Here is a 27771-nt window from a genome sequence, read left to right as displayed (position 1 = left end):
TTTTGACATTTGCTTTCAGGTAGCCTTTTTAGTGTCGCTGGAATAGTAGTGGAGTCTAACCCGACATAAAACCTACCCTCTACACACACAATTTTAAATCACATAGAGCTTCTTCCTCCTTTATAATCTTTCTTTCCAACATTAAAAGAAATGACGCAAAATTCTGGCCCTGAACCATGTCACACACCATGTCAGGATTTCCTTAACATTTTCAGCCCGAATTGATCACAAGATTGAAGAATTGATGATGTCATCAACAGCTAAAGCTCCGGAGTTTCCAAAGTATGTCTGCTAACTCGGCAGTCACAACAATTGGCTGCATGTGTGAATGCAAACATGCATGCATGCATATGATCTTCCGTTACCCACCATTACCCAACCCATGGAGGACAGGCTGCAGGATTCCTAAGAATACTAAGTTCCACAAATGTTCCTGATATATATGGTGTAGTGTTGGCATATGACCTACATCATCCTTTGCCGTATTTAAATCATCCTTAGATTACTTATAAAACTGGTATGTTATAAAAGATATGGAAAGTTGATCTTTTTTATTGTTTAAGTGAATGGCAAATGAAAAAAAATCAACAAGAAAACAAAATGAATCAAAATAAAAACTGGTCTGTTCCTTACAGACACAATTCTTTCCTAAATATTTTTGCATCCCGGTTGGTTACATTCATGAATGTGGTGCCCACAGATAGAGAAGGCTAATGGTTTGCATTCTCTAACTCTATCATCTCCTCTCCTGGCTTTGTAAAATGCAGTACCAAGCTGAAAACTGTGTTTGCTGGGAAGAGCTAGCATCCTGAAATCTCTGTCTGACCATATGGTCTGTATTTACAGTTCGCCTGGCTTTACTGCTCAGGCATGGTCTCAAGGCAAAGATGAGCAGGACAGTGGAGAGAACTTTACAACCCTCTCATTGCCCTCACAGAGTAGAAGGCTCGTACCAGACAGAAAAACAGTAGGAGCCTGGAAAGCAACAGACTAACAGGGGAAAGTGTGTGACTGACACGTGAAATTCTACCTGCTTCTGAGGGTCACCTTTGCCAGCTCCCCACAGGTAGTGGTGCTATGGAGACCCCAGAGAAAGCTTACCGAGAGCCTGTTAGCCTGGCGCTCACTTTCTCATTCTGAGTCCCATCTGAAACAGGAATAAGTAAGCCTTTCCAGGGTGCTGTGAAGATTAACTGAGTTAACATACGTAAACCTCTCAGAACAGGGCCCAGCTCACAATATGCTCTCATTATATCATTTTGTAAGAAATACAGTATGGCATATGAGAGGGCAAAGGACATTAAATTTAGAAAAGAGTTTGAAAATGGGTTTTTAAAGCCCGAGGCAAGGAGAGGAATTATTTGTGGAAAATAGCATTCTTTATCTTCTCAAAATACAAAATTTTTAATATGCCTAGCACACTGGTGAGAGAGCTATTATTTGAGTTATTTGGTCTCTTGCTTTTTAACCAAACATGAGGAAGGTTTTCCAACTCTAGTGTTACATGTGAATCTTCTCCTTCATGTAGCCAGGCCCTGCCAAGAGCTTAAACGTATTCATGTCTGCCATTCCCCCTGGAAGGCCAGTGTCCCTTGTCTCACAAGGACTGAATTAATGACGTGCATAAGAAACATATGTATGATTCATTTTCTTTTCAAGGAAATTAGTCATCATCTTAATAAACACTTGCAGTCCCTACTCATCTTCCCGTTGGTGTTCCTGTGATATGTCCTGGTTTTGATAAACAGCAAGTCAGTTTGTGGTCAGGACATCCTCTAACCCTGGGGTTCTATGTGGGGACTCCGGCCAAGGGTATGCCAGTTAAGACCCTAACTGAGGCCACAGCAACTCAAATATGTCTTAAGAAGCGACAAGATAGGTGGGACACAGAGCAAAGTAGGCAATAATCAGGCAAGAATTAATAGAATATCATTGTTGGGAGAAGGAAGGACTTGAGGTGGGAAGAAGGGGGAGTAGACATGGAGAGTCCACAGAAAACCCTGTCAACCCTGGCAGCTGTCTCTACTGTCTAAATTATAAAAAAAAACAATAAAAGCCAATAACTGCCATGTATAGCAGACCCCATTGTCTTCCACAAACGCCAACATCTGAAGAACACAGAAGTTGCGACCATCATTACAATCCATTTGCAGATGATAAAACTGAGGAATGGAGGTTGATTTTCAAGATCACCCACCTCAAAAACAGAGAAAGGAAGATTCCCAGCTCCAGGGTCAGTGGCTCCCCACCATGCTGTGTTGCTTCCCTGAAAAGGTGGGAAACAAACCACACAGGTGGGACTCAAGGTTTTGTTTGAGATGAAATGCTAGAAAAATGATCACACAAATGGATGTTGTAGCAATGCCCAAATTGATGGAGGAATTGATGGAGTTCCTAATAAAGGAACTGCCTTGGCCCATTTTATTGGTTAGAAGATAGGTGGGAGGAGTAAACAGAACAGAACGCTGGGAGGAAGAGGAAGTGAGCTCAGACTCAACAGCTCTGCTCGCTGGAGCAGAAACACCATGCCCCGCTCCTGGGCAGACACATGCCATGAAGCTCTGACCCAGGATGGACTAGGCTAGAATCTTCCCGGTAAGACCGGTTCTCACAGATTATTAGAGATGGGTTGATCAGGATATCAGAATTAGCCAGTGAGGGCTAGAGCTAAAGGGCCAAGCAGTGTTTAAATGAATATAGTTTGTGTGTTGTTATTTCGGGCATAAGCCGAGCAGGCGGCCGGGGTGCTGGGAACGCAGCCCCGCCGCCCCTATTTACAACACCAAATATTATAAAAGTCCCCAAAGGCTCTCCAGCCTGGGTTTCTTACTGCAAACTAATACATAGTTCATATACTTTGCAGGCAGATGGATCACACAATAGACAGTGTATACCTGAATGTTCTCTCGACTCATTCCAGCCCTGTGGTTTGCAAGGGCAAATACTGAAAACCTGTCCAGACTCCTTCTCATTATAAATTAAACTTTAAAGAAGTCAAAAGTGAACTCAAATGAACCAACATCCTAGCTTTAGGTAAGCCTATCCAAATGCACTAGTGGGACACCTGCTCAGTTCCCAGTGTTGTGATGGGCAGTGGGGGAGGGGATGGATATCACAGATAGGGTGGTGAAGACTCAGCCTGCAAACCGTCCAATAGAGATAACAAAACGTACTAGATGCTGTGAGATCAACAGACTGCAGATCACAGTAGAGCTGGGAAAGCTCAGGGAAGGGAGAAGCCTTCCTCAATTCTCTTCCATTAGGGAAGACGCTTGTTTCTGGAGTTGTCCTTCACCAAGTAGACAGTACGGGTATCTGGCTGCATGCAATGGACTCGTCAGTCAATTGACAGCGTCTTTTAGGCTCTTTCCTCTCCCAAGCTCCCATGACTCTGGCCTCTCTCCCCTTAACACTTCCCACAGAGGTCTCTGTGGCCCCAGAGAGCTTCTTGGTATGTTCCTCAAGATGCCCATTGGGTATCATGAGTCATTCACTGCATACTTTGACCTGATTTATTGGGGTGATGTTCCCTGTACTGTTCCTGATAGCTCAGCCAGAATCTCCAGGGCCTAGTAATAAGGGTCCTGCCACAGATCAGGTGACCCTTTGCCCCTTTCTGTAGAACAGTCCAGTTCATGCTGGTGCCTTGCATCCCAGTGTCTCAGCTCATAGATCTGACTTATTTCTTCACTGTACACGGCTCACTCCTGTTGTACAGGCCTCAAGTCTTGAGTTCTCATAAACCAGAACACAGATGGATTTTGAGAAAAATCACTGCATTTTCAAACACTGGCCCATGACTCCTGAAACAAACACTTCCTCTTAAGAATTACACCCAAGTACAGCAAATGAAATCATTCTAGGTCCCTTATTCTTTCTAGAACACTGACTCAAATGGGCCTACCACCCAGCACTTCAGACACTGCAGAATCTACACTACCTGATCAGCATTATTCCTGCAGCTCAATAGTGCAACCCTTATTATTTCTAGGGCCCAGTACCTGCCAATACCACAACAATAATGTCCACTATGAATTAGCCTCACACACCACACCCTGTGATTATAATGATGCATTATAATGAATACACAATGGAGAGCACTGGGTGGAAATCTCCATGGAGAGGTGAGGGGCATTTTGTCTAAATTTCTGGGTAGTGTGGGGTTACACAGAGAATCCTAAGTCTTATAAGTGCAACAAACAAGCAGTTGTTTCTTTCCCATCCAAGATTCCCTCGAAAGGTAAATTATAATGTATGAGATCATTACGATGCTACTGCAGAGGTGGGGAGCAGGTAGAGATAAGGAGCATGCCCACGGTCACCAGCATCTGTGGGTCTGGGCCCTTCTAAGGTGTACAATTAGCTGTTAGTGGGGCTAGAGAAGCAGCCCAGTGGGAGAGCAGCGGTGTCACATGTATAAGTCCAGTCCTTAACACTGACACACACGAGTGTTAATGATCACAATGACTCTAGCTAGCTAATCAGTTCACCCACCTTTCTCACCGACTCTGTCGCCTGGTTGTCCTGAACAAGAGCTGTTGGGCTGGGTTCTGACCCTGAGACTATGATAGGGGGCTGGGCAGCATTTATCTGTGACATCTTAGGACTGCAATGTCCCTTTCCATTCTTCCAGCTTATCTAAAAGTTGAGTTTTCAATGAGGTATGGCTTTTGTGTGTTCTACCTTCTGATTATTTATAACCTCTGGATAATCACAGCTGTTTGTATATGCTATTCAAGCTAAGAGCAAATTAATGCAAAACCTCCAGTGATTTCTGCTCTCTGAAGAAATGCTATTTTTCAAGTGTAGATACACTACATTAAAACATTTTTAGCTTTTGTGAAATTTGACTTATCCACTAAATCACCTGGAATAAGTACAAAGTGTTTTTATATAGGGCAAATCCAGACAGGCTCCCGTCCCATGTCCAGACTGCCCAATACAGGAGGGAGTTTATCCAGCTTGGCAACCCTGCAGTTATCAGCAACATACCTATCAATTCTAGAGCAGGGAGCAGCTTCACGGGGTTGCTGTGAGTCCTCACTGATCCCATCTCAGGGAAACACTGATGCTTTCTTTACCTGTTACTCCTCTTTGCAATGGTCTTCATTTTAGTGTTCTACTTTAACAGACTGGCACTCTTCAGTAGCCGAGAAGGAGAAGAGAAGTTAGCATCCTTACATTTGACTTCTGGGCTTTGCGTCACAGCCATCCGCAGCCGCACTAGAAGCAGAACTACGCAATGGACTCTCGTTTGCTTTGCGGGGCTCTCTGGAAGGGCTCAGTGAGCAGGGGGTGAGGAGCAGTTCCTGCTGGTGCACCCCCACGAGCTGTGTCGCATACTTCTCAGGGAACTCTCAATTGCTTCACATTTGGCCATTTTGCAGACATAATTCTCACAATTTTATGTTCTTCCTCCCTCCTCTGCCCTTCCGTCTTCTACTTTCTTTTCCTCTTCTTGCTGCTTCTCCTCTCTCCTTCTTCCCATCCTTCTTCCTTGGTCTTCCATTTCCTTTATTTCCCTGCTATTTCTCCCTTTTGTCTCTGTCTCGTCACTCTGTGTATATGGATACTTTCAAATCATGACAGCTGCATAATACAGCTTCTCTGAACCAAGCAGTCGATTTACTTCTAAGGCAAACCCTGATGAAGAGCCCAAGAGTCTAGTGTCACCTCCATCACACCCCATCTGAAGAGCTGTGAGCACACCAGCAACATTCTCACCACAGTGTTAACCAGCAACAGCAGGCCAGGAGACTGCTGTCCGGCCTGCTCCCCATACAGTCGGGCTCCTACAGTAAACTCTTTACAAGGAACTTATTCAGGTGCCCTCGTAAGGAAACAGGGGGTCCCGCTCCACTTCCTTGTGGGTAAAGTATTTCCACAAAATATTGGGAATTCTTCTGCAAGCAATTAGTTTCCTTTCCCTTATTTGATTGTCCATTTTTATCAACATAGGCTAATAGATATTCATTTATTTTAGTCTTTGGTTTATGATTCATTACTATATTATTAATTTTGTGAAATTTTTCTAACCCCAGCCATTGGGAGTGCTTTCGTACTGACTCCTGTCAGTCTGGTATGTTCCATCATTTTTAAAAGTGTCTGTTTTGATTTCTCATACTATAAGATCTCCTAAGGCTTTTGTGTTTCCTGTCCTAATCCAAAACTTAGCTATTTCTTCAAGGAGTCCTTGGTCCTTTTACAAAAGAATGATACTAGAGAAAGACTGGGTGGTTAGAAGTGCTGGTTGCTACAGGGGTACTTCTTCTCCATAGTGGAATGGTTTCTTCTTTCGCATTTTGGGAAAAGGGGCACTGCCCAGCTCCCAAATAAATCACATGTAGAGGCTTATTCTTAGTGAGGAATGCCTGACCTTAGCTTGCCTTGTTTCTAGCCCACTTTCCGTATCTTAATTATACCATCTAACTTTTCCCTCCGGGTTTCTGTCTTTCTCTATCCTGTCTACCTTTCTTTACTTCTTTCTCCGTTCCCTTATTTCCTCCTCCTCCTCTCCTTGTTCTCTCTTGCTTCTTCTCAAATTTCTCCTTCTATTTATACTTTCTGCCTGCCAGACCTCCTACCCTTTCTCCTGCACCACTACTCAAATAAAGATTACATTTATAATGTACTGAATTCTGATTAATTTGTGTCTGGTAAATTTAAAAAAGACACTCCATAATCTATACCATCTTAGTAAGTGCAAAATTTTATACCTAACTTATTTTCTATCATATCTAAGAAAAACTGCGCCTATTTAGTCTTCAACTCCATCAAAGGCACCAGAAGGATATAATGTTATTTGAATAAACAAAAAGTGCATTGAAAACAACTTCCAAAACTCTAGAAATGACAGACTTCTGGACAGCCACACAAAGTTTGTTTGCAATGTTGGGGCATCCATCTTCAACTTACAGACCCATAGTACTTTTCCATTCTCTCAGGAGGCAGCCACGAGGTGACACATGTATATCTGTGTGTCTACAGTATCTTCTCTATCTGCCGCATCCACATCTATTGCTAATGGCAGTTCTTACTTAGAGTAGATTCTCTGTCTACCCCATCCACATCTATTGCTAATGGCAGTTCTTACTTAGGGTAGATTCTCTGTCTACCTTATCCACATCTATTGCTAATGGCAGTTTTTACTCAGAATACATTCTCTGTCTACCCTATCCACATCTGTATTGTCAATGATGGTTGTTACTTAGAATACACAGTCTACCCCATCCACATCTCTATTGTTAATGACAGGTCTTACTCAGGTCCTTAATTCTCAGTCAGTATTGTGTGACTCCTCCTAGCTTCCTGTCTTTTGTATCTGTTACCTCTCACTGTGGTAGCCTGGATCCTCTCCACAGTTTTGCATAACTACCACCTAACTACACAACACTCTTTAAAGTACCAAACCAGAGCTCATCATTTTAAAATCCAACAAACAATGAGAGACTGAGGAGATGCAAGACTAAACCTATCTGGATCCTGAAAAACAAGAGCATGAAGCAAAGCTAAGCCAAGTGCAGAGGTGCAGACTTAATTAACAACGAAGTGTCAGCATTGGCTCCTGGGCTATGACAAATCCACTAAATGATGAAAGAGGAAACCAAGGAAGGGCACATGGGGACTCTGGGGAAGCCTAAAACTTCTCTGCAAATCGAATCTCATTCTAAGATAGCATTTACTAAATCTTGAGAGACAATGAAGGTCTAGAAGCATCTATCATAGATGAGGCCAAAAAGCCAGTAGCTCTGTCATCTCTTTTTATAATAATCTTTGTCATTTTGAAAATGAAAAATGAAAAGAAATATTTTTGTTGTTCAAATTGAGTTTCTCTGGCAACTAATGAAGCAAGGCTTTTCAGAAGTTATTATTGCCATTCACATCCATGCTCTTTGTTTTTGTTGTGACTGGATTCTCTTGACTTGTTAATTGAGCTTCCAAACTTGTCAGAGACAGTCCTGAATTTCATTTCTGTCTCCTTTAGTGATTAACAAGAACCCCTGCATTTAGAAAGATGAATTCTCAGTCACCCACAGATAACAATTTGGAACATGTGTAGGTCTATTTCTCACATCTATTTTGGGCAATGTAGCATGAAGAGACACTGTTGGTGTCAAGCGTTTTCTGGCGGCAACATATACTTGGTGTGACCTTGAAGAAGTTACTTACTGCCTGGGCCTCAGTTTTCATATCTGTGAAACACAGACAAGTGATAAACCATTGTTGTATAACATATGATGACACATGCATGTAAATTACTTAATAAAGAACCAGAATATAGAATCCATAAATGAGAGGGTGGAATAATACGTGTTTTTTCAAACATGGAGTCATACAAACATTCCAACATTAGTGCCTGGTGTTTTAAACAACCCCTTATGAGTTAACTGATCCTTTCCTCCATCAGAAGCCATCTCCATATGTTACGGCAAGCTTTGGGGTGGGGAAAAGTCATCAATACGCTTACTCAACTGGGAACTCAGTGAGCCATTAATAGCAACCAATGTGGCAAGATTCCCATGGGGGAAATAGTGGCAAGGATGTTATGATGATAGTCATCACTTCCTGGTTGTTTTAAAGCCCATTCTATAGGAAATGGTTGGGAGAGGGACTTTTATGCTCCCAGGCTAAACTCAGTACTGCATCAATCTACTCTTTACACAGGTATCTGAAACACCGAGATTAGTGCAGTTCTACTCATTCTTTTTCCAGTGGACAGCAATTAACACACTAACTCACACGTGACCAAAGTGCCAAGAGTAAGTGCCCGGGAGTGCTCTGCCACACATGGCGCATCTAGATTGTATGCCCAGCCAAGCCTAAGGCCCATGTCCGAAGAAGACTACAACGATGACAGAGCCAGAGGTCAGGTAGGACTCGAGCAAAAAGGGGTCTTCTGGACGTGACAGGATCAATGCACTCCTGTACTCAGCAGCTGTGGCTGCCTGCACAGGATCAAACCATTGAAGGCTCCAGCATGGATGGGAAAGGGATCCAGACGTTCTCGTCACTAGATGAGCATCTATTTGGTAGCTGAAGACTGTGAGGGAGAGACAGTCAGTTGCCTTCAGTTGTGTGGAGCCTGGAAGGCTGCCCATGCTCTCCTGGAGGTGATTCTTGTCAGCTCCATATGAGCAGCCCTCTACCTACAGATTTAAAGGGAATCAAGGAAATGAGAAGAGGACCTGAAATTACAGGGGAGGGAAGGATAGAACAAACAGTCAAAATGTAATAAAACAGTAATACCAAACAGTCTCACTGTATTCCAGACAACTTTCAGTCCCCTTTACGTAAAATCTTTATGAATTGGGGCTAGAGAGACAGCTCAGTAGTTAAGAGCACTGGTTGTTCTTCCCAAAGAGCAGGTTCCCAGGTTCAGTTCCAGTACCTTCATGGCTTCTCACAACTGTCTGTAACTCGAGTCCCAGAGGTAGATCCAATGATGTCTCCCAACTTTCACGGGCCCCAGGCCTGTATGTGGTACAAATATACTTGCAGGAAAAATACCCATAGACATTTTTTTTCTTTTTTGATTTTCGAAACAGGGTTTCTCTGCAACTTTGGGGCCTGTTCTGAAACTAGCTCTTATAGACCAAGCTGGCCTCAGACTCAGAGAGATCTACCTGCCTCTGCCTCCTGAGTGCTGAGATTAAAGTCATAATCCACCACTGTCTGACTAAGTTCTTTCCATCTACACATTTTTAATATTCATGTGCGTACAGTATCCTTCTTGGACATTAGGAAGGAGACACTGAGGAAAGTGTTCCTTCACTTGCCCAGCTGGCCCATCAGCTGCTGTCTCTTTCACCCTAAACAAAGCTAGCAGTCTGCCCCTAGTGTACAATAACTACCCATTATTGTTCCGTTATACACTACACTGAGAGTCAGTGCCCCTGACTAAATGTGATCTTCTCATTCCTCCTAATAGTCATTCTCTGTCCTCCTTTTCCTCTCAATGTGCCCTGTTTCTTAGGCTCCCACATTCTCCTGTTATGCAGGTCCTCCTTGCTGTGGGAAAAATAATTTTCCTTCCCAATGTAATTCATCAGAAAAAAAAAGAACACAACACAGGCTAGGCATGTGAAGGGACTATTGGCCCTTGCAGGAAAAACAACACAAAATACAGCAGGGGGCACACAGAAATGCATTGCTTTAGAAATAGGGAATATCAGAAGTAGATTTGTGAACAAAGACAGAATGTACAAAGCCAAGATTGTGGAAAAGGGGATGCAGCACCATGGGTGAAGGATCATCTACAATTGTTAATTCGCCCATTGAGATGGTGTCTTGACCCAGTCATATAACACCACCATAATCAGTTCTAGGACATTTCTGACACTGCCAAGAGAACCCTTGACACGTTAGATGTTTCTCTCCACTTCCACAAGCATACTCAGGCACCTCACTAGGTCTAAGCTACCGTAACCTACTCTACCTAGTCATAGATTTGTATGTTCTAGACTTCTCACATAATATAGTGTAAGGTCATTTGTAATTTATTTCTTTTGTTTTGTATGTTTTCAAGGTTCATTCAATTTTTAACCACTAATTAATACTTCATTTTTTTAAATTTTTAAATAATGTTCACCCCTATGAACATACCACATTTTAGGTATTAATAAATTAGTGGTTGAAGATTTAGATTTTTTTTTCACTTCATATTCCAGCCGGCTATTTCTAGCTTTGACTAAGCAAATTATTTCCAGGATTTTCTTATTCTGTATTATATCTAGATATTTCCTGATGTCAGGAAAGGCCACGTTGGTAGTGACTTTTGCTCAGTCTGAACCCTGACATGTACACTAAACAGTGTGTGACTTGAGATTTTGTTCATAACCTAAGTCTCAGTTTCCTTTGAGAAGAATAACAAGGTAATATAACACAGTCTCACATAGTGGACAATAAATGATGAAGGAATGAATACATGCACAGTGGTCCCACTCTACCTATAGTGTTATGACTTGGATTTGAAATGAGCCCAAAGGGACACTCAGCTAAAGTCTTAGTGCCCAGCCAGTAGAACAATGGAAAATTAGAGTATTATCCTCATCAATTACCCAGGTTATGTATATCCAACTCATAGCCTATAGGCTGTCCTAAGATAGCTATAGATGCAATTCTATAGTACAACCAACACACCTTTAGATGACATCATATTACAATGTCAAAGTGTGGGCGCCTCTGTAATATAGAGTTGATGAATCCATGGTTGAATGAGCTATTTGTAGGTAATTTCTCACTGGAGAAAGTAGCTAGGCTGTGCCCTTGAAAACTCCCTGTCACTAGTCCCTTGCTTACTTGCTTTCTGGCTGCCATTGGACAAGCATGTCAGCCCTTGCATGCTCCCTGTATTCAGCCTCACAAAGACCAGGAAGAACAGAGCCAACAGGCTATGTGCTGAAACCAAGAGCCAAAGTAAACCTTTCCTCCCGGATGTAGTTTTTATTAAGCATTTTTCCACTGTGACGGGAAAACCAGAACTTGTGTAGTCTGAATTTGTGGATTTAATCAATCATAGAATTAAAACATCTTGGGGGAGAAGACATCCATACTGTTCAGGAAAATGTGATTTTAAAAACTGTTATTCTTTGAACAATATATATAACATTTACATTTAATTAGATATTTATAAGTAATGTCTATATGAATTAAATATACACAGGAGGGTGTGCATAGGTGACATGCAAATCATCTTATAAAGGACTTATGACATCTGTGGGTTCTGTGTCTTCAGGGTTCTTAGAAGCAGGTACTGAGGGACACCCATATTTCATCCACTATCTTACACTTACTAACTGTTTGGCAGCCATATTAATACCCAATACATGCAAACAGTATATCAGGAAAGACAAACATTTCAGATCCACCATAAGCCTTTAACAAGAACAAACATAAACGGCAAGTTCTTTATATGCTCTGCCCTTTCCAGGTGTCTCCTTGAGAGCTTGACACAGAGGAGGAATTCCCATCCACAACCCTCTGTTCTTCCAGCTGAGCAAATGGGATTTATGAGCCAAGTGTTCATCATCCCCTTCCATCAGGCTATTTATGACCCTTACAATTTCACTCTTGATGAGAATGCATAAAATATTATTGGTCCTGTGTGCTTGCTTCATAATACACAGGACGTACATAGACGTTATTAAATACTGTTAAATGAAGGGTTGAGAGTGTTCACTAAATTTCTGAATGCTGAGAGGATGTGTTAACCCCACTGATGCCACAGGAAGTAATGGCAGCCCATCCCTCTTTCATCCTTGCACAGACCTACTAACCTTTGTTAAATGGTTCAATGGGGCTATACGGAAGTAAGGTTCTGGATTAAGAGCACACACAGCCCCATGGCTCAATAGCCTGATTCACATGCTGTCTCTGGCATCTATATTATCTTAAGGAATTCACGTTTTCCTCTGGATTCCAGGCCATTTGTAACAATGATTTGTACACAGTAGCTAGAAAGTGTTGTACTCTAATTCCACAGAAGTGTTCAGGATTTATTGCTCTCCCGGGGAATCCTCTACTCCTTTCTTATGATAATTTTAGGTCAAGTGAGATGAAACTCAAGGTGGAGGACATGAAACCGCTGGCACTTGGCACAGATTCCCCAGCTGAAGGCAGAGACTTTGAGTAGTAGAGTAAGGTACATAGGTAGTAATTAACAGACAGACAGACAGATAAAAGGAAGAAGCATTCAAAGGTTAGAAACTGGGACCAGTGATATCATTGCAGGTGATTGTCAGTTCAACTGGCTTCCGGCACTTCTGTATACAAACTTACTGTGTCCCTGTCTCCATCTGCTCCTTCCCTGCCTACTCCCTCCTCTGTGCTAACTCTCTGCTGTTACTCTTTGGCCTACCTCCCTGCCTTTATGTCTCCTTGACTCCTCCGACACTGATGGTGCCTAAGGAGCATGATGGCTTTCTTCCCTGGCATCATGGGTGCTGTGTATATGGGGATAACCAGAAAGAGAGCAGCCGACCAGGTAGATATGCCTGGAGAGAGTGCCGCTCTCTCTCAAGCACACGTGCTCTGGACAGAGGTGCCCCACATGTTCAGCACAGGAAAACAGACAGACAGAGGCCATCTTTAACAATGAAGCTAACCAAAAAAGCCTACAGTGCTCTGGTTTTTAAACTCATTTCAAGCCAGATCATCCGATAAGTGACTTCTTCAGATGCTGAAATAACAGTATTGTCTTGTTTTTAACAAAGCAAAATGATTTTGTCACTGTCACACTTCCCAAATAATAAAGTGAGTGTTCAAAGGAAGGCCTGTCTGAAAAAAACATTGGGCAAAGCCAAGCCTGCATTCTAAAGCCTCAGCTGGAGAGGACCTCAAAGCACCGCTTACAATGGGGCGCTGACAGCTCTTTTCTATGTAGTGTATTATGTACAAGGCAAGGGTCTCCGTTTCTGTAATAACACGAATTCAGCATCTGATTTACAAAAATCCCTTTTGTAATTAAGGGTGCATATTAGCCTGCAGCAGCATAGATGGCTTCCTCAACATTCAGAAGGCATTTTCCTATCCCTGGAATACTATAGCCCATGGAAATGTAACTAAAAGGGGGTCCAGAGAATTATAAAACCAAGAGAGTGAGGAGCACCATATAGCCTCCAAACATAGTGCCAAGACAGGAATTAGGGATGGGCAAGATGGAGTGGAGACAGAGGCTGACAACGTGAACTTCATATCCTGAACCCATACGGTAGGAGGAAGGAACAACACCTGTACATTTCCTCCAACCACTGCACACACCCTGACACACAGGCAGACTCACGCAGATTCCTGTGACCATGGCACACACCATGACACACAGGCAAACTCATTCACATTTCTCCAACCACTGCACACACACCGTGACACACAGGCAGACTCATTCACATTTCTCCAACCACTGCACACACACCGTGACACACAGGCAAACTCACACAGATTCCTGTGACCATGGCACACACACCGTGACACACAGGCAGACTCATTCACATTCCTCCAACCACTGCACACACACCGTGACACACAGGCAGACTCATTCACATTTCTCCAACCACAGCACACACACCGTGACACACAGGCAGACTCATTCACATTTCTCCAACCACTGCACACACACCGTGACACACAGGCAGACTCATTCACATTTCTCCAACCACTGCACACACACCGTGACACACAGGCAGACTCATTTACATTTCTCCAACCACTGCACACACACCGTGACACAGAGGCAAACTCACGCAGATTCCTCCAACCACTGCACACACCCCATGGCACATAGGCAAACTCATGCAGATGAACATACATACATACATACATACATACATACATACATACATATGTGAGCAAATAGTTCTACAAATATATTTTAAAAGGGGAAACTGGACCCAGATACATGAGCTGAACAAAAAGAAAATCAATGCAATTTAACATATCCTCTTCTATAGAACTTATTTTATAGAAAAATAGTATTTAATAATTATAACATGTTGGTAGAAGGTGGTGGCTATTAGTGGGTTATTTAAAGGTTTTCAGGTCAAACTGTCACTGCCTTGGTGAGTTTTAAGTATTTCAGATAAATTTCTCTACCTTCTCCCTTTGGCCAATAATTGCTTCTAAATCTTTACCTTTCTCCTAAAATTTATTGTATATTCTTATTGCCCCTGGCTTTGCTGGGCTCCAGCAGCACAGGTAAAATCTATAAGCCACTTTGACATAGGCCGACCATGTAACTTCTCTCTACAAAAGGGTGTTGGTGGCATGAGACAAGGAAAGACTTCGTGTGTTCAATTGAATGTGACTCTTGTGTTTCTTCCATGTGTCCGGTGATTCTTTTCTGGATGAGATAAAACTGTGGTCACACTGAAATGTGTCTGATTAAGAGAAAAGGGAAGAGGGTTGTAGCTGTCTATGCAATCACTTACTTGAGTAAGACTTAAAGCAGTGTTTTAAACAGAAAATTAAGAATCCAGGGAAAGTCAGGCCTGGTGGCACACACTTGAAATCTAAAATATTCATGAGACTAAGACAGGCTAATCAAAAGTTCAAGATCTGACTGGGTTACATTGTGAGTTCAAGGCCAGCCTGGCAAATTAGTGAGACCTTATTTCAAAATAAAAATTGAAATGAGGTTGAAGTATAATATTCCAATGGTAGAATACTTACTCTACCATTCAGGCCACAGTACAGGAAAATCCAATCTAAACAGAGAGAATATCATGGCCCGCACCTATAATCCTAGAATGAGGCATGGCGAGACATGAGGCTTGTCAATGTGGGATCACAATGGGCTATACAGTGAGTCTGAGTACAGCTTAGGCTGTGTGTAATGAGATACCATTTCAAAAACATTAGTTAAAAAAACAAATAGAATACACAAAATCTTTATTGTAAGTGAGCATTCTTAATAATTCTTCATCTAAAATGTCCCTGCTTACAAATTGGTTGATCATGAGATTCAATCTTGTAAATGTCTTGTCATATTCAGCGCTATAAGATTCCATCCTCTTTCCTGTGCATTAATCAAAGTGTTCATCACCATGTCCAACAACCTAAGTTTGATCTCTGGAACCAATGTGGAAAGAGAGACATGACCCCCAAAATTTGTATTCCAACCTCCATATGCTCACCATGACATTCCCTTACCTACCTACCTGCCTACTTACACACACACAAAACACGTACACACAAAACACACACACACACACACTTGTGCACACAAAAAGAATAAGATATTTTTAGATTTTAAAAAATATTTATTAATTATTTGATAATTTTTTACAATTAATTTTGGTCATATTCATCTCCTCCTTACCTCTTTTCAGATCCACCTCTCCACATCCCCTACTCATCCAACCTTGTATCCTCTTTTAAAAATACTAAAAATGAAAATCATTGAGTCTAGTTTCTGTAGCCCAAGTACTCTTAGGTGGCTATTGGCTGAAACAGTTAACCTACCAGAAGCCACAGCTTTAAGGGAACTTCCTCTCAATCTCAAAGAGTAGCTCCTCAGCAAGGGGAGGACTTTGCTCACCTTCCCCTCCATGCTGGGGTTCTATTTGGCTTGAGCTTGAGTCCATCTTGTACCTGCTAACACAGGCATTGTGAGTTCAGACCTGCACCTTGCCTGTAGCTCCAGAAAACCATTCCCTTGTAGCCATGGTTCTCGCAGCATTTCTGCGCCCTCTTCTGCAATGGTCTCTGAGCATTGGGAGGGATGTATTCAATACAGATGCCCCATTTAGGAGAGCATACCAGTATACCAGTCTCTTACTCTCTTCACTACAGCCAGGTGTGAGTCCCCGTAGTAATCACCATCTACTGCAAAACAAAGCTTCTCTGACAATGGTTGAGAGAAGCAGTAATCTATGTATAAAAATCATTCGTTATACATAGCAACTCTTTAGGAACCAATTTAATAATAAGTGTAAGAGTAAGAGTGATGGGTTCTCCTATAGGGCCTATCACCTATCTAACCATAGATTCTTGGCTTCAATAACAATACCAAATATGTGTTTAATCTTGTGACCTTAAGTATAACCAGAAACTGACTGGATACTTCTATGACATTTGTGCCACTACTATACACTGGACATATCTTGTTCACAGAGTTCACAGCTGAGTAAATTGGTGATTATTTTTCTCTTCTAGTATAATATGTAGCATCTCCTATCACTGTGACTAGGTGGTAGTCATTTTGTTTCAATTTTGTTTTAGTTTACCTTTATTTCTTATGTGTAGAAATCAATGATAACTTGGTATATAGTTATGTCTAGGTTTACAACCCAAATATATTAAGTTGTAGGATTGATTCTAATTATTTTCTGAATCCTTTTAATAATATTAATTTTAAAAGGCTTCTCCACATTCATCTTACAAAGTATTGATTTCATGAAGCATATTTTGACTCAGCATGTGTTAAACATACTGATGAATAAATTTTAAGGAACTTAAAGAAGAACAACATTTAGGACTTCTACTCATTCTAGTGTTAACTGTTCTTTTTATTTAGTAAACCAAATAAGCAATAAAATGGACTTATCACCTAGAAGGCATTCAATAAATTATATTGAAGATGGTGAGACCAAAATAAGAAATACTGAAGAGCAATGGCACCCATAAAATACAGCCACGTTGACAGCCAGGGACCTGGTACCATTTGCAATGCCAGCTTCCCTCAAGTATTTACTAGTACTCAAATTTGATCACTCCTTATTTTATAGGTCTTCAAAGTCTTATAACATTTATATGATTTTTTTTATTTAGTAAAAACACTTTATTCATTAAAGTATGAGCCAGATCTTACCCTGCTTAGTTTTCAGACAGGATCAGGCACATTCAGAGTGCCATGGCCATAAGCTAAACTTAATTCCTAAAAGTGTGATCTTTGCGTTGGGTAGAATGTATCTTTGAAGATTTCACGTATAATTCTGTATCTTTGCCAAACACTTCTGATGAGGTTTCTTGTGTGCAAAGCTTTACATGATGTATCATTTCTGTATTCTCTCATCCATGCCTTGCTTTGAATTGTGAGTTCAGATGACTTTAGATTGAAGAAGAGCTAACATGACACTCATGTCTCGTGTTCCTCTAATCTCTGGATACAACAACTCTTATTTTATAACAAGTAAATATATAAAAGCAAAGAAATTACAAAACAAAATCAAGAAGCCCCCAGCTAAGCATTGGTCATGCAGCTGTACCAACATCAGAGCATTCTTCCAGATGTTTACCCAAGGATGGTTCAGTAAAAACTACCCGCTGTCCAGCCTCATAAGTTACTGTGCTCACTTAGAACTTTCAGCTTTAATTAGCATCCTTCCTTCAACAGGGAGAAATCTACGTAAGTCTTTCAACTTCCAGGAAAATAGCTTCAAGAAATGTGGCCTAGACCAGAGATTGTGCTATGCTTCCAGGGAAGGCAAATCAAACCCCATTTGCTGAAATTTGAAATGATTAAAGGGAACAGTGAAATTAGAAAGCTCATGCCAAGGAGATCAGTGAACTATTAGAAACTGAAAGGCACTTCTAGAGTGGTCCTTGGGTATGCTCCACTCCCTTGAGGATGTGAACAGCGAAACAGTTCTGAAAAGTTAGGACTGGCTCTCTGGAATGACCTTTGACACCCTCCCTCATCTACAGATTAAGTTCCAGGTGCCTGGACAAAAATGCTGCTTGTGAGACCGGTGCTGTTCACTAGGATTCGGCTTAGAATAAAATGATGAGCTTCTTTCTTCCGTCTCACAGCCGAACAGGTTCTTGGAGGGCAACTTGAATGTCTTTACAATGGTAAAGGTGTGAGAGAACGCTTATACACTGGAATGGACAGAAAGAGGAAGCGAGGAGTGGGGGAGGGTTAGTGTCAGTTGTGGGCAAGCTGGTGTTCCCTACTGGGGATGAGCTAAGCTCCTCCTTGTTTAATAATCGCCTTATCCTTAGGGGTTCTGAAATCAAAAGACTCTGGAGCCTGCAGCAAACACAAATGTGCTTAGTGCCTAGTATGCCCCTTGGGCTCCTTGAAAGTTCATGTCCTGACTCACAGAAAATGTGCCCATCATTTCCATTGATTGCTACCTTATAAGAATCTGGAACCAACCTGGTCAGCTGATGTTTAAGGTACCAAAGTAAAGATGTAATGAAGAGAGGTTGGAAATGTGGGATTTTAAGCAAACCTCCATTGCTGAAAGGCTGACAGGGGTTCCTGTGCTGTCTAAAGCAAACTTGCCCACAGGCAGGCGCAGCCCAGCATCACAGACCCTGCGTTTGCAATCTGCCCTGCAGAGCGGTGCTATTCACAGTGGAGCTTGATAAACACCTGTCCATAAATCGTTCCCAGCCTGTGACAAGACAGGGAGCCAACACCAGAATGCAAATCATCTGCATCAGTGAGTGTGTTGTCTGGCCTGCCAGCACTGCTTCTCTGGAAGGATTTTCTTTCATAGAGGAAGCAGGACATTTACATTCTGGAATGAGCTTTTTATCTCCTGGATTGCATTCTGGGCAGCCTGGCTTTCTGAAGAAAATCTTCAGGGTCCCTTCATGGTGTTTTAGCACAAATTCCAAAAGATCAGCAATGCCCTACAATGGAAAGAAAGGGAAAGGAGACAGTAGACACCAGTAAAGTCTGGCAAATTACAGGTGCCAAAACACCCTTGACAGCCCAAGTCCACTTGCCCACCTGTGGAATGAGTGCAGTGTGAACGGGCGAAACCCTGGCCATGCAGGTCCATTCCGTTTTCTCTTCCTATATCCATCATTCAGTTTGCACATTTCAGTAATGTACAAGTCTGTAGCTTGCTTCTAGTTAAGGGATCCTGCATGTTATAGATGTTCTTTCTGTAGAATTTGCTAATATGTGGATTGTCTCCAACTCCTCACAGCCCAGAGAGCACAAATATCAGAAGGCTATGTCCAGGCCAGAATCCACTAAATAGAAGTAAACAGCAGCTGGATGAGAATGTTACATCAAAAACATGGATACAAAAGATAAATGGATACATCAGATTACCTAGGTCCTAGAAAGAGAAACAGATGTTTTAGTGTGTCTAGAGACTGGCTTGTATCTTTCCAGGAACCATTACATATGCTTTGCTTTATGTCAAGGCCAAGAAGGATGTTGAATAAGCCTGTCCACCTGAGTCAAATCCCTGGAACCACATTAAAAAGGTTTTTGTGTTGGACAGTGGTGGCTCAAGGCTTTAATCCCAGCACTCGGGTAGCAGAGGCAAGTAGATCTCTCAGACCAGCCTGGTCTGCTCCAGGAAAGCCAGGGCCATAAAGAGTAACCCTGACTAGAATAATACAAGCAAAAGGGGAGGGCAGGGGAGAGGAGGGCAGGGGAGAGGAGGGCAGGGGAGAGGAGGGCAGGGGAGAGGAGAGCAGGGGAGAAGAGGGCAGGGGAGAGGAGGGGAGAGGAGGGGAGAGGAGGGGAGGGAAGAGGAGGGGAGGGAAGGAGAGGAGAGGAGAGGAGAGGAGAGGAGAGGAGAGGAAAGGAAAGGAAAGGAAAGGAAAGCAAAGGAAAGGAAAGGAAAAGGGTGAGATGTTCAAGCCAAATGTGGTGGTGGATTCCTGTAATCATAGCACTTTGAAGAGAAGGTGGGACAGAAGAATCAGTAGGAAGCTTTCTGGCTTAGCCTAGAGCATGGTAGAAACTAGCCGGTGAGAACTGTCTCATGAAAGTTGTCCTCTGACTTTGACACACACACCATGGCACTTAGGCACTCGCAAAGATACACACACATCATACACACAAACAATAAATAAATAAGCAATTTTGAAAGAAATGATGGTAATAAGTAGGAGAAAACTTGGGATTAAATTTCTTAACCTTTGACTTTGTAAATGATTAGTCAGTAGTCTTTTAAAGTAAGAGTAGATAAGTCTGTCTTGGAATATTCAACAGAGTCAAAAGTGAAAGAAGGCCTGGGGTATCCATAAGGAGCATGGTGCAAAGAATGAAGAACTGAACTCAGATCCCCAATACCCATGTAAAAGCCAGACACAGGTAGGTAGAAACGTAGGTTCAGTGAGAGACCCACACGCATACACACATGCATGGGCACGTGTGTGCACACACAGAGAGAATGAATTCCAAGTTCTGTGAAAAGCCGTAAGTATGGCTAATGGGAAATTGCATGGCAGAGTTTTAGCCAGAGGTTGTGGCTGAAGGAAGCAGGACTTTCAACATATCCTCTCTATGCTAAGACATCTTGAAACAATACTGCTATCGACTGTACCTTTAAGTTCTTGACCCTCTTTGCTCCTTTGAAGTTTCAGGTCCATATGTTGGCATTTTGTAGCTTTTCTCACATTTAGAAACTCATTGTTTTTCTAATTTCTTTAGTGTACTTCCTCCTGTGCCTGGCGCTAGCAGAAGAAAGGGGGTACTCTAAATGCTTTCTCAAGTCTTTATTACACATTCACCACTCAACAGTTTCTTCAATAAAATTCTCATCATTTATTTATATCATTCCTTCGTCTACTGATGCACACAAACTTCTTCTAACTCCTTCAAAGTTTCAATCTGGGTCAGTTTTTTGGTTTTTTTGTTTTGTTTTGTTTTTGTTTTTTTTTTTTTTGCTTTGTTTTCTTTTGCTTTGGTGTTTTAAGACAGGGCCTCACTGTGTAGCTTTAGTTGACATGGATCTTACTGTGTAGATTAGGCTAACCTCAAACTCATAGAGAGCTACCTACCCTCCCTTTGGAATGCCAGAATTAAAGGCATGAGCTACCATACCTAGTACTGGCTGGGGAGTTTTTGTCTACCATATTCATTTCAGCCGTCATAGTATGCTGGGAGTTTTCAAACTAATTAATATGTTTTTAATTGCAAAGTCTGTACTTATTTTGTATGTATATGTATGATATATATATATATATATATATATGAGAATGTACATGTATTTGTACAGTCATGTGAGAGTATTTATGAATGGGTGGGTGCTCAGGCAGGCCTCATGTCAGCACATAAATTCTTCTATTGTACTTTAGTTTTTAAAACAGGGTCTCTAGCCGGGCGGTGGTGGCGCACGCCTTTAATCCCAGCACTCGGGAGGCAGAGGCAGGCGGATCTCTGTGAGTTCGAGACCAGCCTGGTCTACAAGAGCTAGTTCCAGGACAGGCTCCAAAACCACAGAGAAACCCTGTCTCGAAAAAAACCAAAAAAAAAAAACCAAAAAAAAAAAAAAAAACAGGGTCTCTAACTGAACCTAGGGATCATGAGTTGGCTAGACTGACTGACAAATGACCCTTCTGAATTATCTTTCCTCTGTCTCCCAGCGCTGGGATTACAGGTATAAACTGCCAGGCCTGGCTTGTTGTTTTGTTTTTTTTTTTATGGATGTTGGAGATCTGAACTCAGATCTTCACACTGATGTAACATGTACTTTACCTACTGCGTCATCTCCCCTGTCTCTTAAAACTACCACTTAGTTGGTGGCAATCACGTGCCAGCCCTTGCCCTGTCTTATCATCTCTGTTGCTCAGATGAAACATTTTACAGGGTGGCATTAACCCGCCACTTACAAAGTAACATGATTCAGTGGGACTGTACGGCATACCTTAATTTCAAAGATAGTTATCAATGGGATCAAAGGCAAACACAAGTCTAACTGATGCTGGAGCTCAGCTCATTGACAGGGTCCTTAATGTTAAAAAAGATGGCTACTTGACTCACTGCCGTATTGGAGCCGTTAGCTTTAAATTATTTCCAAACTGCATAATAACCTCACAAGTCCTAATCATTCACACTTTAATTATAGGAAGAAATTAAGTTAGAAATGTTAAGTAATGTATTCCAAGTCACATGGATGTTCAAAAATACAGACAGATTTTTCTTGCTTTTTGTACAAACCACACTGGCAGAGACAGAAACATCTCCGCTTGTTACTTTGCTCACCCTGACTGTAGATCCTCTTTACTGTATTACAATCCATTTGGGTTTAGCACCTTAAAACCAGAAGTCACTAATCTCCCCCCACAAACCTGCAATATGTTCAGGGCTCAGCAAAGAAAGCTCCTCTCCATTTTGCGAGGCATTATCTGGAGTAAGCTGGGGATATGTCTTCCATGTGGTTGATGTATAGGGTGCCAAGTTACTACTGGATATACCCAGAAGCTCAGCCTGGGCATCCAATCATGGATCCCCTCACTGTGGCTTGGGTGCTTCAATGCATAATAGCTGAGTTCCAGTGGCCAGGATCTCAACTGGGAAAAGAGAGAACTTGTTACAAAATAATTCTGAAGCTCACTATAACTAAAGGGAAATGCACCACAGCTCTTAAGGGGAGAACATGAAAGAATCTGCAGGCATATTGTAAGATGCACACATTGCTTCTGACCTCCAACCTGCTCCCCATCCGTCTGCGGATCTTCCCAGGAGAACAAAATACGTACATCAAGATCATCTCCAAAACTCCAAGTCCAAGCTCGCCTTCCCTGACACTCCCTGCCGTACACTCTCCCCACTTTACTTCTGTACTGGATCTTCTCCAGCAAGGACACCTCTCCCTTCCTATATCCTTCAAGTCCTTTCTTTGACTTGAGGTTCCATAGTGCTTAATTCTACTGCTACACTTTCTAGCACCTTAAAATCTCATATACTTCATTAGGGGCCCTACTGCTGTGAAGAGAAACCATGGTCACGGCAACTCTTATAAAGGAAAGCACTTTATTGTGGTGGCTCGCTTGCAGTTCAGAGGTTTTGTCCATTACTGTCATGGTAAAAAGCATACAGGCAGACATGGTACTAAAGAAGGAGCTGAGGATTTTTACAACTTGGTCTTGTAGGCAATAGAAAGTGGTAGGAGACACTGGGTGTGGCTTGAACGTATATGAGACCTCAGAGCCTGCTCCGTAGTGGCACACTTTCTCCAACAAGGCCATACCTACTCCAACAAAGCCACACCTCCCAATAGTGCCACTTTCTCTGCGGGCCATTTTCTTTCAAACCACCACAAGTATCTAATCCCTTTTAAGGCCCTGTAGTTTGTCTTCCTCTCCCTCAATTTCTCTGAAATTATGTACTCAAGAATTACAAATTAGGATCCAGCAAGAACAAAACCTGTCAACTTAAATCCAGTCTTCAAAAGCCAAATAAAAGCCAAAAAGAGAGAATCTAGTCTGTAAAGCTGTCCTCTGTCCTGCGCATGTGTGATGTCACATGTGCACTTACACTCACATGCACATACACATTCACACTCAATAATAATTAATTAATCAAAACGCATAATCACTTTTTTCCATCACCGTCATTGACCCTTCCTCAGTTCTCATCCTTCTTCTTTCTGTATCATTTGATACATTTGCCTACTTGAGTCTGCTTTAAATTTTTCATCTTTTTATATACAGAAATGTGTTTGTCCTGTCTAAGTTCAGTTTAAACACAGAGTTTAAGACACAGTAACAGGAAGATTAATCCTAAAACCAAAACCAAGAGTAAGCATACGAGCAGCTTTAACACAGCAAAGCAAGCTGCAAAGGTGGATACCCAGTAACTGTATTCTCTACACAAGGGGCCTAATATTCCAATGAAAGCCTGCACAGGAGTATCTTCTCAGCCATGAGGATCGTTGTGGACGTCATAGTTTCATCTAGGAAGACTACACAATAGTGCTAAGCATTTTGTAGGCCATGGAACTGCAGCATATCTTCTGAAAGTCTTCTGGCCTGTCTTTGTAAAGATTGGAGACAGACAGATGATCATAATGCTTGCATATAGAGACCTACTGTGTTCAGTTGGGTCATATACATTTTAAATTCAGGATTCTTGTGGGACTTCAAAGGAGTTTACAAAAAATTTACACTTAGAACTGAGTTCCAGAGTTGGGGAGATTTGTGCATACAAGTCTTATGCTCTGGTAAGAAATTTAAATTGAACTAAAGATTATAACTAATAGCTATGAGTTAACTAAATATACTGGATAGGTTTGCAACCTCTAAGGGTGGTAGATTTACATATATGGGAATGGTGGGCTCTTGAGAAACAGCAAGAGATCAGAGAGAAAACAGAAGACCCTAATAGTAAAGGAGAGGAGCCAGCATGTTGAGAGGACAACCTGGAATGTGTGATTTCACAAACGTTAGAGGATATCAAAAGGAATGGGGACTGCACAATCATATTATGTGTTTGTATTTACACTGAAAGTTGAAGATGTCGCAGCCAAAACCCCTGAAAAAAATCCACTCTTTATGAGACAGATATCTAAATAATCAGCATAAGTTTGGTGAACTAAAGCAACTGTTTGCTTTGGAAAGAGAACATAAAAGAGTGACTAAGTTTACATTCTGTCCCTGTTCCCCTGCCCAGACTGGCTACAGCTACATCGCCAACCCCCATGTAGGTAATTCTACTCCTCCGCACTCCCCTGATCTGCCTTATAAAGACCATCCTTTAACACATGCTTCCCTCCTCCCACGGCAGTATTTGTTCTCAGTAACCAATGTTCGCTTCTCACAACAGTTGCCTGATACTCTGCACCTGACGAGGACTCCATCCTGTGGTATTAACCGCAGACCGCACCAGTACAGCTATACAATTTGACTACTGCCAACTTTTGCTTTCTTATCTGCAAAGTGATCTCTCTGTCTCCTGTCACTGCAGGATGCTGAATCCGATCATATGTCTAAAGCAGAGAAAACGGTGTTTCACTTACGATCATCTAACTTCAAAATGAAGGAAGGGAAATCAAGAACAAAATTATGCTAAGCAATGTTGGGTCTTGCTCAACCTTGAGGAGAGGCTACAGAAAGCTCAATCTCAAACATTCATGCCTCATAGAAAAATCATGGTATCATAAACACTTTAGAGCTCTTAGAATAACTTTCTTCTTTACTCAATACTCAGAGAAATAGATGGACCAAATAATACAAGCCTCAAAAGCATCCATGACTGAGCAAAAATGTACTGGGTGAGTTGGGTACATTTGAATTAAACCATAAACGTCAAAGCCTAGTAATACTAAAGGATACAGAAGTGAATGAAGGGAAGGAAAAAGGTGAAAGTCATAGGACTTCCCTGTCAGAAAGTGTGTTAATGGCAGAAAGGAGGAGTGTACATTGCTTGATACTTAGCTCACACATATCAACAATCACCTGAACTTATCCTTATTAGAGCTGCATGGGTCTGCTGGCGCTTACTGAACCAAAGCATTTGTTTTCACAAAGACATGTCATTTACTGACCAAATGCTTGAGTGAGGAAAAAAATGTATTACGGCTTACAAGTACAGAGGTTGATGCTCACGGTCCATAGGTCTGTTGACTATAGACCTGGAGTGAGGTACAACACAATGACATAGACAGATGTGGGAGTCCATACATGTGCTTTAGAGTAGACAGCAGGGACTCACACTGGGGCAGGAGGTGAGAAAGAAAGAAATCACTGAAAGTGGCTTTCTCCCTCCATCTTGGCTCCATCTCCTAAAATTTCCAGAACCTTCCAAAATCGTGTCATCACCTGGGGACCCAACCTTCAACAATGAGCTTGTGGGAGACATTTCTTATTCAAACTATAACAATGTGGAGTATGAGAAGGCTCTTTTGCAAAGCTGAAGTACAATTAATAAAAATCCAGAGACAGATATTAGACTTCAACCTGGAGGTTAGAAAAGCAAAACAGCCAGCCACAGGCTCTTACCTCTACCTCAATTTGAAATGGTGATCCCACCTCCAAGAAACTCAGAATGAAGATTGTCTGAGAGCTGTCTTCTTCTATATTATATTCCTTTCTAGGCTAGGATTAAGGGTGTGCACCACTACCACCCGGTTTCTATGGCAAACTAACATAGCTACTGGAATTAAAGGTGTGTGTCACCATTGCCTGGTCTGTAAGGCTGAGTAGTGGGGTTGTTTTACTCTCTGATCTTCAGGCAAGCTTTATTTATTGAAATACAAATGAAACATTGCTACATATATTCATCCTGTTGTATCACTACCTTTTCTCCTATCCTGCCAAACTGAAGACTTTATATATCATTCATAAACTTTCTCGAGGTGTTTAAGAAAATGCCAGGCATTATTACTGAAAGAATTAGCTCTGGCTTTTAGCCCAGTAACCTCTGAAGTTCCTTTCTCGATGTCAAGCCATCACTCCCCACTGATCAGAATCAATCCTAAGTGGCCAGACCTATTCTTTGAGTAGTAAAGAACTGATAACTTCACATACTACCTCCTCTACCTGATGATACCAGATGTACACCTTGACTCCTGGTACTTAGAGAAGCAAATGATGATTTACAATTTCACAGTCTCATTTATATGTTGTTTTCTGTGGCAAAAAAAAAACCATATCCATAGAATACTTTTCCTCCTAAAGGCAAACATGAACCCAGACGCTCCACCTTTACCACTCAAACTAATAACAACTTCATTTAATTCTAGCACCCAACAATGTCTTTCACTTAAAATTAATGTTTTATTCACATGAAATTGAAACACAAAATGCAGCCTTCATGGTGGTAAGTAAAAGGTGTAAAGGTGACTTTTAAGGAGATGAATTTACTCCATCAGGGGAGAAATAAAACCCTTTTGCTATTCACCTGTGACTTGAACACTCCAAAGAAATGAGTTCTTCCCTTATTTGTGACTAGCTGCAATCTGTCACTCATCCTTCTCTGCCATGTGTTAAATTAAAATACATCGCTAACACATACATTTTGTCCTAATCCTTATATTGCTAATGGCATTTACATTAAAAGACCAGGTAGCGTGTTGGCATACGATAGTCACGTAGACAGAATAATACATTGTCCAGATGGATATGTGGTAGAAAACTTGGCACTGCAAATTATTTAAAATAGCATAATTGCATCGCTTCCATTTACAGAGATTATCAAGTAAGACAGTATATAAATTGTTTTGAGTTAATAGAATCATAAAAATTAAGCTTATCCCATGGAGAATTCTAGAAGTAAAATTTTATAAAAATATTTGTGCTATTTAGCAAGACAGCCTAAATCTTGAAATGGAAAAATATGCTGGATAAATGAATAAGACTTTTGGTTCTTCAATGAATTAAAATCAAGAGTTTTGCATGCATCTTCTGTTATATAGATTCTAGATTTGATAGGATATAAAATACATAAGCTAACCTCTAAAATAAAAAAAAACTTAGCTGTGATTCCATCATATTAGTTTCCAGTGTATTTGAAATTAATAAGCTGTAAGTATTTTCTAGCTGTCAACTCTTTTATTTCATTTAATGTGCACAACAAAATTTGGAGGCATGTTCTAACATCATTAGCATCCTTCTTTACAGCTAATAACAATTGAACTTCTT

The 27771-nt window shown here is 41.4% G+C and overlaps 1 protein-coding gene across 3 annotated transcripts in view; it reads left to right on the top strand.

Moving 5' to 3' along the window:
• The window catches only part of Cdh20 (cadherin 20), a 250098-nt gene that overhangs the window by 115342 nt on the left and 106985 nt on the right, over positions 1–27771 (top strand). The window contains exon 1 of one of the 3 annotated variants that reach the window (XM_041648985.1): positions 8804–8870. The exons of the other annotated variants lie outside the window; for them this stretch is intronic. The gene's annotated coding sequence lies outside the window, so the exon portion shown is untranslated. Of the gene's footprint in view, positions 1–8803; positions 8871–27771 lie in introns of those variants that run through there. 3 annotated transcript variants of the gene reach the window in all.

This window comes from Microtus oregoni, unplaced genomic scaffold, assembly GCF_018167655.1.
Source record: "Microtus oregoni isolate MIOR12 unplaced genomic scaffold, Mior012 000003F_ref0000135, whole genome shotgun sequence".
In the NCBI taxonomy this organism is placed as follows: domain Eukaryota; kingdom Metazoa; phylum Chordata; class Mammalia; order Rodentia; family Cricetidae; genus Microtus; species Microtus oregoni.
Note: the sequence above shows the minus strand (reverse complement) of the source record. Positions and strands in the feature narration are given on the sequence as shown.